Here is a 16,682-nt window from a genome sequence, read left to right on the forward strand (position 1 = left end):
CAAATCAATAAAACTTTTCCATTTCCATATTAAGATTCATATACGCTACTTCAGTTAATGGAACCCGCGTGTATATGCAACTGTGCCTAATGCAACTAGTGTCTATCCAAAATACTTATGATTCAGTTAATCCATTAAATGTTGATCTTTAGTTAGTGCATCGGAACTTCATTATCCATATGAACAGTAAGCAAGTGCAGTAAAACAGAACAGATCATCACACACAAGAAGCACACATGAACACCATGATATAAGGTGGAAACCCAATGTGGGTGAAAGCCACCTACTGCAATATGTCTCTATCTTCTTTCAATTAGAAACTCCTTTTTACAATGATTCTGTGCTGGTGAAGTCCTTTACCGGTACGCAGGCCACAACCTGCGGAAGGCTACAACCTTCTCTCGTTCTCCAGACTCTCCTGGAAGGGAGCTACAACCCCCTTAGCTCTTGTACTAGCCGATCCATTTACTAGTACGTAGGTGCCAGCCTACTGAATTTCTCCAATCTTTACTCGATTTCCAGCTGCTACTGGAAGAGAGCTACCACCCCCTTAGCTCTTGTACTAGCTGATGTACTAGTACGTAGGTGTTGACCTAAAGAAGGCTACAAACTCCTCTTTTTTCCTCCAGGTACCACGTTTCATACATTTTTAGACTGGATACTCTTGAAGCACAACACAATAACTTGAAGGCCACGTTTCATCCAATTTTCATACTGGACCCATCAATATCATTGAAGCACAAAATCAATCAATACTAGAATCATCAATCTCTGAATCACTGAAACACTGAAACCTTGTCAACAACACAGTCACTGGAGCAGACAACAGAACTTTGCAATAACAATCATACCCAACTGCAACTTGAAATATCATACTTCACAATGTATATGCTACTATGATGAAACAAACCCATGTACATACGCGCTTTTACCAAAGCTAACCTGCGTACACATCTGCAAATATTAACTCAGAGCTTTGTAGCTGTTCCAGACATCAGTCATACTGAAAACATAACATTTACGGAACATTACCTGCATCAGTATACAGATCTAGACTAAACAAGATCAAACCGTATAGAGATGATTCATTCCAAGCCATTAGATCCCGATCTATCCTTAGATCTTGTTCTCCATCAAATGGTGAGATTCCTCCTTAGCTCAGATCAAGCAATGCATCATAAACACATAACCTGCATATTGGATCTCATACTTCATCAGATATTCAAGACTTTCTTAATTCGTTTGCCTAATGATCTTCTTCTCCTTTTATAGTCTTAGACCTTACTCAATACCATGGTCCATAACCATTGAGAACCAATACTAGGGACCCAATACCTAGGTTCAACACTTTAGACACAATACCAAGGACCAAAACCATAGGTCTAAATACCATGGACCCAAAAATAAGCTTTCCCACATGTACAGGCTTTTCCGTGCATGAAAGTGTGTGCATACGCATACGCGACTTTTGATCAGCAATCCCACGTGTATACGCATCTTTGTATATAGAGAACCTGTGTGTATAACCTGCATGTATACCCTACTTGGTATATAGCAAACCTGCATATATATGTGACTTGGTACATAGTGAACCTGCGTATAACCTGCCTATGTACACGACTTGGTATATAGTGAACCTGCATATATACTCATCTTTCTTCATTCTTTGTAGTCTGATCATCAATTCTTTGCTACTGACCTGCTGCACTATAATCTGTCATCTTGCCATCAAGGACAACACTTGTATCATAATGCCAACAATCTACCCATTTGGACTTGATGGAAAAGCTAACTTGTCATACTGAGAACTATCATCTGATTCCTTTGAGCTGTCTTGCATCCCATGTATTCTGTCACATCTGATATCTCTTCTGTAGATTCATCTAGTTATATATAAGTGAGTTGTTCTTCTACGAGTGGGTTGCCATCAAGTACAACACATGCATCATAATTCCAACAGATGGCAGGTCTTCAGGTTGCACTAAAGGAAGAGCAGGAAGGCATATTTTTGCTGAAGAAATCATAGAAAATATTGAGTAATGGTTACATTTGTCTATGATGTGATCGGATCTAAAAAAAAATCAAAATCAATTTTACAGAGGGTGTAATTCACAAAAACACAAAACAATGAAAAATGTCAAAGTTTAAATGCACAATCCAGCCAAACGAAGATGAATTATGGAAAAATATAACATGGGTTTTTTCAGCATTAGGATGAATTAGATAACCGATAAATAGTTTTAAGTAATTTGAAACAGTTTGAGAGATATTAATAGTTATTTGGAGCCCATTTTTGCATTCCGCGGGAGAGAAAAATGGATATCAAATAAATGAACAGATTGTTGTTACGCAACGCCTCAATCTTGTGTGCTGGCATTTCATTTTTTTTTTAGCCATGCCTTAGTCTTGTCTGTTGGCATTCAATCTTAACTTTAATGACTAATGGTTTCTCCCTGTGACCTGTACATTAGTTACGGCTGATTACAATCCAAAATCACACGACTCTTCTCTTGAATTATTTCCACGTTGCAGAGATTGGATCAGGTCCGGCTATGTTGTTCCATTTTTAACTCAGACTCCACCACGTCTCCCACCATGCCTCATGCCTTCCATTTTTTACTCATACTTCGTTATGCCAAGGTGGATGTCGTATTATGACTGTGATCTCTATATTGTTCGGCTGTGGCTCTTGATGTGGCTCAAAGAATGAATTATTTGCACAAGTAGCAATCCTGTAATAGTTCATCGAGATCTGAAGTCGCCAAATTTTCTCGTTGATAAAAATTGGGTCGTCAAGGTTTGTGATTTTGGCTTGTCACGCTTGAAGCACCATACATTTCTGTCTTCAAAGTCAATTGCAGGAACGTCGGAATTGGACTTTAGCTTCAAGCATTCAGAGGAGATATATGATGCAATTTCTATTGTCTGGTAGTCTATAAAGTTGCAGGAAAGGATGATAATTTGTGTTTCAGTAGTTGGTTTGCAGAATAATCCCTTGTAATACCCCCCCAAAAAAAAAACTGATGGTTGGTTGTCTTTTAGCTGTAGAATGCAACCTAATTCTGCAGCTAACTGGCAATTCCGCAACCATTTTCATACTTTGGTAGGTTACAGACGTCGAGAGACAAAACGAGCCACATGGGTAGCTGGGAAAATGTCAATACATGGATGGTGTCCTATCCATTTGATCCAAGTCGATGAAAAGGACCCCGGTCAAAGGGAAGTCAAGGTGTGTGTCATCACTAAGTCACGACACTAAGTTGCCACATGTCAAGAAAAAAAAACAATTTTGAATCATTGAAATGAATAAGTTATTTACTCACTTTTCTGAAGGTATTAATTAATTTTGGACTGATGATGAAAAATGAATGGCTAACTTTTTATTCAGGATATTTAGCTATAGATATTGTGCACATTCTACAGCTAAAGTCATTCTGCAGCTAAATCCATTCCGCAAATGAAAAATCTCATTATTCAAATCAGCCTAACTTTCTCATATAAAATCAGATTTTGATGATTCAAGTTTCATTTGAAAGATCTCAACACGATCTACATAATGGTAAATCCATCATCAGAGTTTGAAATAGTAAATAATGAAATAAATTGCTGAAAAGAAGCAACATTTGACTTCAGGCACTAATTCCAAAGAAGGTATACATTATATGGATTTTCCTGTGAGAACTTGTTTCATTAATACAAATTCTTTGTTTTGTGTGTAAATATCATAACTAGAGAGATTGGCCATCTCTCTCTTTGATAATCTTATTTTCCATTGTAGAAGAAGTATTATTTTTTTTGTAGGTTCCAGGAGGAAGGACAAATGACTACAAGTGAATGGTGTCTCTCTAAGAGACCAATTTGTTTCATAAGAAGATGATTAGCAACAAAGAGGAAATATGTTAATGCAAAATCAGATCCAAATACCTGAAAATATTTTAGATACCATTGTCTCCATCACATCCATACTTCATAATAAACCATTCACCTCATTTCTCTCCATATTTTCCATTTATATTCACATTCACTTTCCATTACTTTTTCTCCATTCATAACCCAAAAATAGAAGAAAGAGGCTCATTCACATGCTTATTTCCCATTGCCATTTCTACTCTCCATTGTCATCTTCCATTTTCATCTTCTCTTTCTTATCATTTTCATTTCACAAATAAGTCCTGCTTCAATGCAAATTATTGAGTCCATAGTCCTTTGAGTCTAAGTTCCTTGTAGAAACACCTTGAGGCTTGCATATCTTAATGGAAATTCCTCATGTTGACAAACAATGGGAATACATTAATGTCCCTTGTTCATTAGATCTTCTAGGTGACTTGACATCGGCAAATTCATTCGTACCTAGCAAGATGTGTTTGGGCATGTTGACTCTCATTGTCATCGATGGTGAAAGTTCTCGTGTTGATTAGTGGCATCTATTACACAGCAATTTGTCACCGTTTGTCATCGTCCCTGTTATCCCTCACCCGCATACTGGAGGACTCATTCCGGGACCTGTGAGAAGTGACATGACCTGAAACCACTCGCATCATATTCCTCTAATTATGAGCTTCATTTTCCCTGAAGACATCTCCTGCAAAATCCTCATGAAAACAACTCTTTTTGCATTAGCGCGGGTTCGCAGTTCACTGCCTGTGCCAATGAGGGAAATCCTCTATAAAGGGCGCGCCATTGGCACTCTGTCCCAGAGTCGCACTCGCGCCAACCGAATTGAGTAAAGTTTTCAACGACCAAACTCCCGAAGGTTCTCTTCAACCCATTCACCAACTAAATCTATGTTGGGCTAGGATGGTTTGGCTTCGAATCTCCATAGAAGGGAAAGTGGTTTGCCACCTTTCATGGAAGTTTCCAAGTGATAAAGCCAATCCCATGAATAATGTGGTTGATCCTATCTCTTTCCCTCTCTATCTATAAAAGCTTGCCTGTATGCCTTGAGCAAGCTAGTCACAATAGTTGCAGTCATAATACTCATAGTTCCAAGAGTTCAAGGGTTTGAAGCTGCAAGAGCCTTCTTTGCACCCATAAGGCCAAATCTAAGTAAGGAGATTCTTGTCACCCAAAGAGAGAGAGGCTTGTTCCTCATCCCAACAAGCTTTGCAAGACTTGTGTACCTGATTACCCAGCCAAAGGAGGATTTGACGTCAGAACAATGGTTGTATTCTTCTTTGTTATTCATTAATAATAGATGACTATCATTATGGTTCCACTCTCATTGTTTTATGTTTGATGTTGAGTTATATCTTTTCTTACTGTTATATAATTGCATCTACTAGATTTTACACTTGTTTTCGTGTTGTTCTTTGTGTGTGCAGGTATCCTATCACAGAGATCATGCAGATTGTGACCGGCCAAAGCAAAGGAATGAAGGCGACATCTCTTCGACGAACACTAGCGTTGGAATCCAAGTAGGTTCTCACCATCTACTTTGTATTTGAAGTTAGGAACTTGCGTGGTAGCATTGAGTGATTGTTGCTAGACCCGATCTGGGCTAGTAGGGAACGTCTCTGTCCGCAGAGAGGATTTACCTCCACAACAATTTGGTGACTCCACTGGGGAGATCTTGTTGTTTGATTTTTAAACTTTAGACGGAGCCTGAAGCACGGCCAGGTAGCCTTCGAAACGCTATTGCTTTGCATTAGCGAAGTAGATCAACGCCACTTCAGTCAATCTCTGGTTTGGTTTACGAACTAAACAACTTGGAGTTTGTCTTGTCTCTTTGGTTTTTCTTGTTTTGATTGCTTAGATAGCTTTCTGGGTCAAATTTCTTGCTGTTTCTTGCTTCCTGGTTTGCCTAGATATTGTTCTCAAGCCCGGGGTCACCTGCTTTTGTTTTGATTTAAGTTAACTTGATTAGCGCACTTTTTAGCCTAACAGTCACGCTATTGGCTCAAGATGCTCAAAGACAACCTGCGCCAATCTTATAAAGGCGCGAGTTACAGCCTGATAGTTGCGCCAGGCCTGTCAACTTTTCAAGCTCGCTTGTCCTTAAGCCCTCTGAGCTTGGATTTGTGTCTAGCTGTGTATTTTTCGATTACTGGAGTGTGTTTGACACTGATTTGACTGGTTTTAGACCTTCATCATTCGGGTATTTGCTTTTTTCTATCGGTTTCACATCTTAGCCCTAGGACATCTAGTGGTTGTGTGCGTCGAGCCTCCCGGAGGTGTTTTGTGTTCTTTGATCACCCGGTCAAAATTGTGGTTATTCCTTTGCATTCGCTCAGTAGTTGTCAAAGTTTTTTCCTTGTTATTCAAGTGATTTGTTTCTTTATCGCTTGGGTTTCACTTGGCTTCGTTTGAGCTTGGATCACATAGCTCATAAGAGGTCTTTGTATTTTCTTTTTGGTTTAAGGGACTGTTTTGGTGTTTTTGGGATCCGTTTGTGTTCTCATTGAGTAAAATTGGTCTTTTGCTCGGTGTTACTGTCTCTCAAAATTCATTTTGTGCACTTTGCCATTGAAAAAGGAAAGTGAATAATCTTTGTTGCGTTACATTAGTTAATTGAAATTAGAAGCTTTTCATTGATTAAGTGATTTAAAACAAAAGAAAAGCTTCGTTTATAGATGCATCAAAGTGATTCGTGCTTGTTTGTGGTCATTTTGTTTGAAAAATTCTTAACTCTCTTGTAGTTAGCATTTATCTAACGAAATGATATTCTTTGGCATATAGTTTGCATTTAGGAAATTGTTTGAGATTACATACGGTAGGACCTGGAAATAGAAACCTAATTAAAGATCAACCATAAAATGAACTGAATGAACTTAAAAATGCATTGGAACATAACACTCACTAATTAGAGGTCTTGGCTAGAGACGTGCTTCGGCGTCGTTAAACCTAGTCACTGTTGTTTCACATTATGGTTGGGTGATTCCTCCTTTTGTGACTCGATAGTGGTCTAGCATGGACTTGAGCTCCCACGTACCGTCGAGTATATAGGGGAGACCCCACTAGGTTATCATCCTTTATCCACAGGAAGCCGTGTCTGCCGCCTTACAAGTCGTAACGCACCGAACACAACATTCAGGAAGATTGACTGCCGTACGGGAAGTCCTTGGTTTTCATATGACTGCCAAGGTGTATATGCAGTTTTACAAATTTTTTTGGTAAACCTTTTGCCTAGTCTCTCCAGAGTAGTCACTTTTGATCCTTTTCAGACTCCTTAAAAGAAAAGGCTCACTTGAGCAGTTTGTCACTTCGGGTTCACAAAACATTCGAAGGCGACTAGAGTCACCTTTTTGTCCTTTTCTCGACTCTTAAAACATGAAAAGGTCAAGTTGTGTCCTTGCGTCTTAAAATTCATCTGTCGACGATAAACATTACTTGGTTAGATCTTGTTTGTGTTATCTTGAGTAGGCTTTTTTTCGTTCTCAATGGAACTTTTCTGGGGTTCACCAACCTAGGGATCCCCTCTGATGGGAACCCTGGTCATTTCGCTCCCTTTGGAAAAGTTGGTGCTCCTTATATGGCAACGTTGTCCCTCCCAGAGTTAACTGTTGGGTTGTCGGTTTGGTTTTTCTCAACCTCTTTGGTCCCTGCCATCTCACCGTCTATTCAATCGATCCCTCCACCTGAACAACATCATGTTGATTCTAAGGTGGACCTCTCCCCTTCGACGCCTGCTTCTACGTCCTCACCTTCTACTTTTCCTGGTGAAAGTCTGGATTCAAGTAACCAGGTGGCTAAGAAGAAGAAGAAGAAGACGAAGAAGAAGAAGGCTCCTAAAGGAGAGGTTACAAGTGTAGCTACTCCCTCGAGTACACCTGAAGTCGAGCCCCCTTCCGCTCCTCCACGGAAGGTCAAGTTTCCTTGTCGATTATGCAAGGAGGACCATCTTCTTCACGATTGTCCTTGCATTCCTAGGGTCTTAGAAGTATGGTATCATGATCCGGCCCGCCCCTCATCGTCCTCTGAAGCTCACGGCGATGCTACCCTATCGACTCACAACGGTAAGGAGAAAGGGAAGATTCGAATCCCTTGTAGACTTTGTGAGGGAAATCATCCCCTTCACCTTTGTCCACTCATGGATAAAGCCTCCATTGTCTTGGAAAGTCTTACAACTCCTTCACCCCAACTTCCCGTTGGTTATCAATGTCTCTCTGCAACTACAGATCGTCCCCCTGCTGACAAAGAGATTGCTTCAAATTCTTCTCTTGTCCAGGCCCCTCTTCCCGAACCCGGCTGTCCCCAGCCTCTTCTAGGCTAACCATTGGTCAGAAAGAGTGTCGATTCGAGTCCGCCGCTTGCTCACTCTGTTTCAGAAGATAATCACGCCCATGTTCTTCTCATCTCTTCAGATTCTCCTGAGTCCTGAAATGACTCTCCTAACTCAGCTACTCCCGAAGGTTCTCCTTCAGTTCCTTTAGCACATGGGGGCAATCATACAATTCCCCCACCAAGTAGTCTGGTCACTTCCTTTGATTGGAATCGCCTGATCGCCGGTTGCCTTCCATCCCATATGCCTTTCCAGATCACAGTACATGCCTGTGCTAAGGCAGTACCTGGCACTGTTTTGGATGAAGGGGCGTCTGTCAGTCTTATGTCGTACACTACTTGGCAAGCTTTAGATTCCCCGCAGCTTGGGCCAGTCACTCAGAATCTGTTGGCCTTCGACGGAGGAGCCTGTCCATCTCTAGGAGTTCTCCCGAAGTTCCCTATTACTTTGGGGGGAAAAATCGTCTATATAGACGTCTTGGTTACCCAAGAAGTTTTAGAATTTAGTCTTCACCTTGGTCGCGACTATGTTTATGCCATGGGGGCCCTCATTTCTTCTCTTTTCCATGTGGTTTGCTTTCCGCACGATGGAAGAATTGTGACTATCGATCAAATGTCATTCATTAGTCCCCCGATGCCTCCTGTGCCGTTGTTGCCCCCTCCTAGTTTTCATCCACCAGTTGCATCTACCCCACCACAGATCAACTACGTGGCCACCTGTCCCATGCCTGGATCCAGTGATGCCGCCATCATGCATAGTGTCCTGGGGGCACTGGGCCTTAACTTCCAAGATGTTTCCCTTCCACTGGGAGTGGCAATCTTGGAAGCCCCGACTTTTTATTCATTATGATGAAGTTCTGGTCGGAGCATAGTTCCTTTCCTGTCTCAAGTTCCTTAAAAAATGAACCTGGATCTAGCCGAGGAAATTTCTTTTACCTGTGTCAACCTCGCTCAAATAATGAAACAAGAGCTCATGCAATTCGAGCGCAATAACACTAATGTCAACCTTCACTCCATTTTCAATGGACTGAAGCTTGGGGGGCATGTACCTCGAATTGAGACACCATGTTGGGGGGCATGCACGTTCCTTTATGCTCAAGCATAGTTTGCATGTGTGTGAGTGCTTTTAACCTTGCATAAAAAATAAAATCATCTTCAAGCATAGTTTGCATATGTGATTATCATGTGTGTTTTCAAGCTTGTGTAAAAAATAAAATATACGTGTGTGTAAATACATTTCACAATGGGTCGTTTGTTACGCAACTGATACATTAGATTACATTTTGTGTCAAATATTCGCATAGCATATAACACATCATCACATGTGAAAGATCCATATAAACCATAGGCATATGTATATATATATGTGTGTCATAATGTTTGCACCGTGTGCGTTACAAAACCCAAAAAATAATACATGTTCTGATACATCCTTGGACAACATGTCCCTCAAAAAATATGCATGAAAGAAACCTAGGAGTCTACTCGTGGTGGTGCTCATGATAGCACGTCACCGCACGCACCAAGCATCTCAACAGACGATGGATGCGGGATGGCACCCCCACCGTGTGCCTCTGATATGCGAATGGCACATCCGCCAATCTAGCATAGCCTGGAATCCCTTGGGTAAGTCCCTCGAGATTCTGCACCAACTCTTCCCCCACGGCACCTCTTGCTTGAGGGTCAGCTGCAGGTTGGACCCTCCTCGCTATAGGAGACAAACCGGCTAGATGCTCTGGGCCCACATCTGCATATATATATAACTGTCATCAGAACATGCATTTATTAACAAAAAATAAGAAATACATAAAAAACATCAAAAAGAGAAGATCATACCTAGCTCCTCTTCCCATTCCTCTCCCTCTGGCAGTGGGAGGTCTGGGTCCCCCATGAAGTTGGTTCCCACGTATGGCCAGTCTTCCACCACGATCAACTGGCGGTGAAGCCATATGAAGAACTCAGGCCGCGAAGACATCTGCTGGCCCCCTCCTCCTCTAGGCATCAATGCTGCCCAACGAGCCATCCTAGGCTCTCGTGGTAATGGGTCCGCTACTACAGCTCCTTGGTACTAGAATAAAGGTAGTCGTTCCAAGAAGAACGATACCACAATCGAACCATACCCAAACTGTTTCACCCCCCCCCCGCGCTTACACTTTGTAAGCTGCCTCTTGATATTTTTGGTCACTGCTGTAGCCCAGTCAAAAAAGGTGGGGCTAAGACATTCTGTCACCAGTAACAGATGGTTCTTGCTAGCCTCATGGGGCACCTGTGCCCCAGCTACACGTGTGATGGTGAACAGTATCACCTTGAGAACCAAATCATGGATGGTGGCGATATCCACCTTGGCGCTGTTCTTCCCAAATTGTGCCTCTGGACACACACGAGCCTTTACTTCACCTATTTTCTCTACGGAAGGCCTGCTTTCGGTCAGAATGGGGATTGCCCCTCTCATTGATAGCCCAGTAATGAAGTACACATCAGATACATCCAGCTCTAAGGTCTGATCCCGTAGGCGAAATAATTGGTCATCGACGTCCCAAGCATCCACTATAAACTGTAATAGCTCTGGTTGAGCTCGCAAATAGGAGGTGAGGAAGAATTTCTTGAGACCACAGTCTCTCAAGGCATTCATGCATCCCTCATCTGCGATGGCTAAGGCATCTATGGCATCGTGCTCTCGTTCTTTCCATTCCACTGGCATTTTTGCGTGTTTCCTGCACCCACAAGGATGAATAAATCATTAATGAAACCCTGGTAAGCATATACACCGGACAAATTTCAAAAATGATGGGAAAATTTAAGTGAAAACTTAGGTCGCGCGGTTGGCGCGACTTTTTCTAAAACAGTCGCCCCAATGGCGTGACAGCTTTGGGTAAATCACCCCATTGGCGCGGACCCGTGCCGGATACCCGGGCCAATGGGGTGCAATCCTAAATTTTAAAATCCCCCTTGTGGAGGCTCAATTCAGGAACAAAATGCATAAAAGAAGGTATGGAAATGAAGCTTAAGGGAGCGCCTCTTACCTGGAACTGGCGGAATTTCAAATGGTTGCCCGGATTGGTGGTAATCGTTGCTCGAAGTTTGCACTCCAAATGGACCACTACCACTATGCACAAAGTAAAAAGGTAAAAGTAATTTTGTTTTTTACATTTTTACCACATTTATATACTTTTTGACTTTCAATAGGGTTTAAAAAGTTGATTTTTGAATATTTTAATATACTTTTGGTCGAAAATCAGTTTTACGCTTGTTTCTGGTGCTATGACAGGTCCTTTTTGAAACTTCGATGGTGAAATGAGTTGTGTTTTATGCTTTTTTGAACTCGGTAAATACACGAAAAAGTCATTATCGAGTTATCTTTCAGCTCTTTTCTAACTCGTTAAAAGTGAAAAGATTGCCGAGTTGTCCCTCTTGACTCGTTAAAAGTAAATAAGAGGCGGTCGTCTTTAAACCCTTTTCCAACCATGTAAAAATGCAAAGATCGTCGAACCCTTGTCGTTTCCGGTTCGTAAATGGTTACGAAACGACGTGATGTTGATCGCTTTTCTACTTTTACGGATCAATGTCACTATAATTGAAAAGTACTCCTCGATCGTAACGGTCGGGCGGTTCTTTCGAGCATTGTTTTATACTTTTTCGGGCTCGAGAGACACAACTTTACGAAAAAGGACCCCCCTGGAGTTTTTCTTTTTGCTGTCTTTTCAGACTCTCTAAATAGGAAAAGACGCTGAGTTTTTCCTTTGTCAGGCTCGTTAAAACTTAATGACATCGGATTCCGTCGTAATGATGCTCACAAGCATATGCTATCCCCGTCAAGCTTGATAAAAATAACTGGGGTACTCGCCAGAAATGGTGGGGAAAATGGATCCATAATTGTAGTCGTGTCGGCAGTATGTCACTCTTGAACATGGCACTCATCTGCATTCGTGTCGGGGTGGGGACATCTCATCTTGTTTTACACTAGCCTCCATGGGTTTGGGTTATCCTATTCGACCTCTCATCTGCTCATTGTTTTGTCACCATGACCTCTGCTCATTTGATGTCAAATACTGCCAAATCCACTGTCGTGCCGCCGATATGTTCAAGAGAAGTTGACCTCTGCATTAATACCACCTCCTCTGATACCTCACATAATTTTGCATCACCACAACATCTTTCCTCTGTCTCATGTCAATGATGTGGGAAACACTATGGCCCACCTTTGATCAAGATCACTTCCTGTCGACTTCAGCTCATTATCCAGGAAGTTGATCTAGAGACTCCCTTTGGTGCCTTGGAGCCTGCATGCCTCAATGGCAGGTTCTTCGTGTTCGACGAGAGGTTTTCATCATTGGCCTCCGATCGAATGATTCTACGGGTGTTCGATGCCAGCTCATTGATTCACACGCCGTAGATTGTACCTATAGTACCTTGAGGGCCATTGTCATTATTGATGGTACCTCTTGCGTCTGTTAACAATTTTCATTATTGACTGGTAATCAGACGATGTTCATGCATGTCCGACTTCAACTCATACATTCGCATGCTTGAACTTGTACTCTGTACGGGTCGAGATGGAGTGCAAGACCCTGGATTTTGTCTATTGAGATCCAGGCTGCGATTTATGGATTATTATGATTACATGACTCATTTACTGGATGGTTGCGACCATGCCTGAGTCCATTTATCGATCCTCTCCGGATGGCTGCGTCCACACCTTGGATCTAGATTATTATGTACTCTGTTATGGATGGTTGCGCCCATACCACACATATATCATGTACTTGAGATATCAGTTGTACTTCTTTACGCAGGTTCTTCGGCGGCCTTTTTTTCAGTCACGCATGTTCTTGTAAAGCATTTCACCCCTCTCTCTCTCGGGCCTCATGCTTTAGGGGGCATCTGTTACACAGCAATTTGTCACCGTTTGTCACTGTCCCTGTTATCCCTCACCCGCATACTGGAGGACTCATTCTGGGACCTGTGAGAAGTGACATGACCTAAATCCACTCGCATCATATTCCTCTAAGTATGAGCTTCATTTTCCCTGAAGACATCTCCGGCAAAATCCTCATGAAAATAGCTCTTTTTACATTAGCGCGGGTTCACAGTTCACTGCCCACGCCAATGAGGGAAATCCTCTATAAAAGGTGCGCCATTGGCGCTCTGTCCTAGAGTTGCACTCGCGCCAACCGAATTGAGTAAAGTTTTCAACGACCAAACTCCCGAAGGTTCTCTTCAACCCATTCACCAACTAAATCTATGTTGGGCTAGGATGGTTTGGCTTCGAATCTCCATAGAAGGGAAAGTGGTTTGCCACCTTTCATGGAAGTTTCCAAGTGATAAAGCCAATCCCATGAATAATGTGGTTGATCCTATCTCTTTCCCTCTCTATCTATAAAAGCTTGCCTATATGCCTTGAGCAAGCTAGTCACAATAGTTGCAGTCATAATACTCATAGTTCCAGGAGTTCAAGGGTTTGAAGCTGCAAGATCCTTCTTTGCACCCATAAGGCCAAATCTAAGTAAGGATATTCTTGTCACCCAAAGAGAGAGAGGCTTGTTCCTCATCCCAACAAGCTTTGCAAGACTTGTGTAGCTGATTACCCAGCCAAAGGAGGATTTGACGTCAGAACAATGGTTGTATTCTTCTTTGTTATTCATTAATAATAGATGACTATCATTATGGTTCCACTCTCATTGTTTTATGTTTGATGTTGAGTTATATCTTTTCTGACTGGTATATAATTGCATCTACTAGATTTTACGCTTGTTTTCATGTTGTTCTTTGCGTGTGCAAGTATCGTATCACGAAGATCGTGCGGATCGTGACCGGCCAAAGCAAAGGAACGAAGGCGACATCTCTTCGATGAACACTAGCGTTGGAATCCAAGTAGGTTCTCACCATCTACTTTGTATTTGCAGTTAGGAACTTGCGTGGTAGCATTGTGTGATTGTTGCTAGACCCGGTCTGGGCTAGTAGGGATCGTCTCTGTCCGCAGAGAGGATTTACCTCCACAACAACATCCATTAATGGCCACTCAGTCAAAAATTTCTTACTATGTTTGACATCAGAACATCTTTTCACATAGTAGGAATTGTTCCAATGAGTTTTGAAGACACGAAAACTATTATTTTCAGCATTTTGGAGCAGATTAAGCAAGTTTTAGAAGAAGCAATAAAAAGTCATCTTGACTCTTTATCCATGGCTCTTCTTGTTTAGCCACTTGAAGAAGAATATAATCAAAATTTTGCAGCCACCACACATACAACTCATCCATTCCAAAGGGTAAGTTAAGGTACATCATTTTCTAACTTTTGACCATAGAATTCCATAAAAAGCTAGAATGATAATTGTTGGAAAAACATTTCTCTTGCCCATTTCATAAAATTTCCAATACCATTAGTTGGGGGAGGAATACATTCATGTTAATATCTTGCCATGTCCAAATATTCAGGAGCCCATATACTTCCAACATATATTAACTATTACATTGATATTATGAGCATACAATGGTTTTTCAAAAGTTCTTAAAGGATAAATTTGATACAAACACAATTATGGTTGTCACACAAGAACCAACCATCATGCAATCTAATAAAGATATATTTTGTAACAATAATCAAAATATCATTATGCAAAGTTCAAAGATCAAAATAGAATGCAACAACAAAATATGGTTGTAACACAAGAACCAACCATGTTGCAATTCTTTGCAGAAGTATGAAGTTATCAAATGATATTATGCAAAGTTAAGCCAAAGCTCAAGGATCAAGAGAATTAATGTAATATATATTGCATGAGGACATGCAATAGCTTCAGTTGGGGGGTATATTGGGTCTTGAAAATGTCATTCATTTCCATTACACTTTCACTATTATGCCCATTATATCACCTCCATTTCACCTCCATTTCACTACTATGTCACTACATTCGTCCCACTTTCATTATCATTGGGCTACATTTATGTTTTTCCAAACTATTTAATTCTTAGTCTTTTTAAGTGAATTTGTGGTTAAAAATTAGAAAATAATGTGCATATGCTTATACCTAAGAAGTGGGTTGAGATTTTTGACATGTGTAGGTCAAAAGGAGGCTTCTAGAAAACCTTTATGCGGCACTCTAAGGCAAAATTCGAATTTGAGAGGAGAGAATCATGGGATCATGGGGATATGTGTCACATCTCCTAATTGTATTGAAACTCTAAGAAGACATGTGTCTTATGAGTTCCTATTTTGATTAGGACTCTAGAGGGAGAGGGAGAGATTCATGGACTCTCATTAATGAGATGTCTTTTCATCTTTTTGTATAAATAGGAGCTCTCTCTCCTTCATTTGTTAGCTTAGAGTTTAGAGTTGGTAACTTGGAGCTTGTAGTTCTTCTTTGATGGCTTTGAAAAGCTTTGGAGAGCTTTGTTGTACTTTGTAATTTTGAAGAATTTGAATAAAGCTTTGATGTTCTCAACATGGAAGGAGATGTGAAGTAGATGTCATGGAGCCTATTAGGATGTAAGGTAGAGTAGATTTTGTTTTGTAGTTTTGTTCTGATTTCATTCAAGTATGTCATTTGATTGCTTTCAAGTTTTATAGATTATAGTTTTCTTTCATGCAATTTTAATTCATGCAAGTGTGTTCAACTAGTTGATTGTAAATTATTTTTTCTTTACATGTTCTTGTATTTTCTTATTAGATCATTTTCTCATGCTGTATGATGATGATTTCCGGAGCCTTTAATTGATAACTAATTTGCAAGTAGTTGTTGGTGAAATTGGTGAAACATTTTGATTATGGATGGGAAAGTTAGATAGTTTAATTTCATTCTATCGTGCTATATGATGATATTTCCGGAGCTTTTAGTTGATAACTAATTTTCAAGTAGTTGTTGGCGAAATTGGCGAAATATTATGATTATGGATGGGATTATTGGCTTTCTTTTAAGTAGTGTAAAGTTAGATAGTTTACTCTCATGCTATATGATGATGATTTCCGGGGCCTTTAGTTGATAACTAATTTGCAAGTAGTTGTTGGTGAAATTGGTGAAATGTTATGATGAAAGGTGAGATTATTGACTTGCCTTTCATTAGATTAAAAGCAGTTTCAAGTTTTACTTTTTCCTTTAGCTTAATTGCAATAGTTTTATTTTTTCTTTCTTGGATTTCATTTGTCTGTTATCATTTTTATTGTCATGTCATAGATATTTTTCCAGCTTACATTAATCTAACTGTTCAAAGTTTTGATTTGTTTCATTTTCTCCTTTCTTTAGAAATTAGATTCTAACATAAGAAACAAAACCCCAAAAACAATATAAACTATAAAACAATGAAGTAAGAAAAATGGTTAACTAAGCACATATGGTTCACCACACTTCATCAGTTTATGATACCTGGATTGATAATTTATGTGGAGAAATTTAAGACACTAAATTGACTAAACACAATGTTAAGAGAACTCCCTTTATCTATTCACAACATGCACAACATTGAGAAC

This window comes from Pinus tabuliformis, chromosome 1_1, assembly GCF_031772625.1.
Source record: "Pinus tabuliformis cultivar Carrire ecotype Pingquan chromosome 1_1, CPIR1, whole genome shotgun sequence".
Taxonomy (NCBI): domain Eukaryota; kingdom Viridiplantae; phylum Streptophyta; class Pinopsida; order Pinales; family Pinaceae; genus Pinus; species Pinus tabuliformis.